We start from the raw sequence: 2,532 nt of genomic DNA on the forward strand, positions 1-2,532 counted from the left end.
GGAGTTGCTTATGCAGTGTATCATTTCTGTGCAGTACAAGGCCATTCTTAATGGGGAGCTAATTGACTCTTTCTCTCCTCAGTGTGGTATTAGGCAGGGGGACCCTCTCTCCCCTTATATATTTGTTTTGTGTATGGAAAAACTCTCTCATCTCATTCAACAAAAGATTCAGGATAGAGCTTGGAAGTCTGTTCAGATTTGTCAAGGAGGTCCTCATATTTCCCATTTATTCTTTGTTGATGATTTAATCCTTTTTGGGGAAGCTACTATTGATCAAGCTTGGTTGATGAAATAGTGTTTGGATGATTTCTGTCAGTTGTCTGGTCAGCGAGTTAGCTTTGAAAAGTCTATGATATGTGTTTCCCCAAATACGTGCTCTGATTTGGCTAATTCAATTGCTATGATAAGTGGTTCTCCTCTCACTGCTAGCCTTGGTAAGTACCTTGGTGTCCCACTAGAGTCAGTAAACAAACATATCAAGAGGTTATTGCTAAAGTCCAAAAGAGATTAGCTTCTTGGAAGAGCCATACGTTGTCTATGGCTAGTAGAATTACTTTGCTTCAATCTGTTACTGATGCTATTCCTATCTATACTATACAAACTGCCAAGTTGCCTATGTCTGTCGGTGATAAATTGGATCTGCTCAACATGAATTTTCTTTGGGGGCATACCAGTAATACTTCTAAAATCCATCTTGTCAATTGGGAGCAAGTGTGTAAACCTAAGGTAGTTGGTGGGTTAGGCATTAAAAGGTCTGCTTGGATGAACCAAGCTCTTTTGGCTAAGACTGGATGAAGACTTCTTCAACATGACCAAGGTTTGTGGTCTCAGGTCTTGTATGCTGAGTACTTAAAACACCAAAACATTTTAACTGTGAAGGACTCTTTTTTCCCTTGTAGCTCTAGTGTCTGGAGGGGTGTTCTTTATGGTAATTCTGTCATTTCCAAAGGTGTTAAGTGGAGAGTTGGTTATGGGGATAATGTGTTATTTTGGACTGATAGGTGGTTGAGTTGTGGTCCTTTGTATCAATATTTGCTCATTGATCTTTTTGAGGAAATGCTTCAGCTGAATGTTGGTGATTTTTTGGATGAGGGGGTCTGGGACTTTCACTGCTTAAGGGAATGTCTTCCTTTTCATATTATTCAGTTAATTTAAGTGTTCATGCTGGTTTTAATGGCAGTGGGGCTGATAGATATATTTGGCAGTTCACGACTAATGGTTCTTTCTCGGCTAAATCAGCCTATAGTTCGTTTAGTTAAATGGGACTGGCAGTTTCTTTGGAGGTTACGACTCCCTCCTAAGGTTAAAACTTTTCTTTGGATTGTTTGTCATCGAAAGTTGCTTACTAATGTGCAAAGGCAGAAGAGAGGCCTCACTCAAGTTCCTACTTGTCCTAGATGTGATTATCCTATGGAAACTATTGCTCACTTATTTAAAGATTGTCCTTTCTCTTTGGCCATTTGGAATTGTCTTCAAATTGGAAATAATCCTAGCCCTGATATGGTGGATTTTAATGAGTGGCTGTTAAGGAATCTACAATCTAAAAGAAAGGTCTATAACGGGTTGCCTTGGCCTTTGGTTTTTGCACTTTATCTGTCGTTTATCTGGAAATGGAGATGTAAAGGAATTTTTTTATCAAAGGTTTGTTATGCCTGGTGAACCACATCATTTACTTCTTCAGTATGCTTTGGAGTGGTTTAACGCTACCAAACCGCCTTCCCTTTCTTATGTGCCGTTTGTTGTTCAACTTCATTGGATAGCCCCTACTTATGGAGTTTGTAAGATTAACACAGATGGAATTCGTAACAGTGTTTCTGGGTTTATTAGTGCTGGTGGTCTTTTAAGAGATAATTATAGTGCTTGGATTAAGGGTTTCTCTGTGAACCTGGGTGTTGGTTTTGTTCTTGTAGCATTGTGGGGCATTTTTTGGGGTCTTCATTTGGCTTTGGAGTTTGGCTTTCGTGTTGTGGAGATGGAAAGTGACTCTAGTGTGGATGTGGCTCTTCTTTCTAGCTCTACTATTTCCACACACCCCCTGTTTAGCCTTATTAGGTGTTGCAAGTTAAAGGTGCAAGCTGGTTGGAGATGTTCTGTTATGCACATCTTCAGAGAGCAGAATGTGGCAGCTCACATCTTGGCTTCTAAGAGTTCTGAGTTTGGCACTGGGGTGCAGTATTTTACTGAGGTGCCTACATTTCTTGCGACTTGTTTGGTTGAGGATGCTATTGGGGTGTCCAGGTCCAATGTTGTTTGTGCTTATATTGGGTGTCCAGGTCCCGTGTTGTTTGTGCTTAGTCTGTTTGCTCTGCGCCCTTAGCCCCTCTTGTTGCCAAAAAAAAAAAAACAGTCAAAAACACAACCCATCCCCACTTCCAGCGATATCTGTGGTGGTGTTGGGTGGGGATGGTTGATATCGTTGCCATTGTCTCCTCTCAGTCCCACCCCAACTTGACTACCTCCTCCCACGCCCCCACCAACCGAGCGAGTACAACCTAGCACTCTCTCTCTCTCTCTCTCTCTCTCTCTCTCTCG

This window comes from Prunus persica, chromosome G3, assembly GCF_000346465.2.
Source record: "Prunus persica cultivar Lovell chromosome G3, Prunus_persica_NCBIv2, whole genome shotgun sequence".
Lineage (NCBI taxonomy): Eukaryota > Viridiplantae > Streptophyta > Magnoliopsida > Rosales > Rosaceae > Prunus > Prunus persica.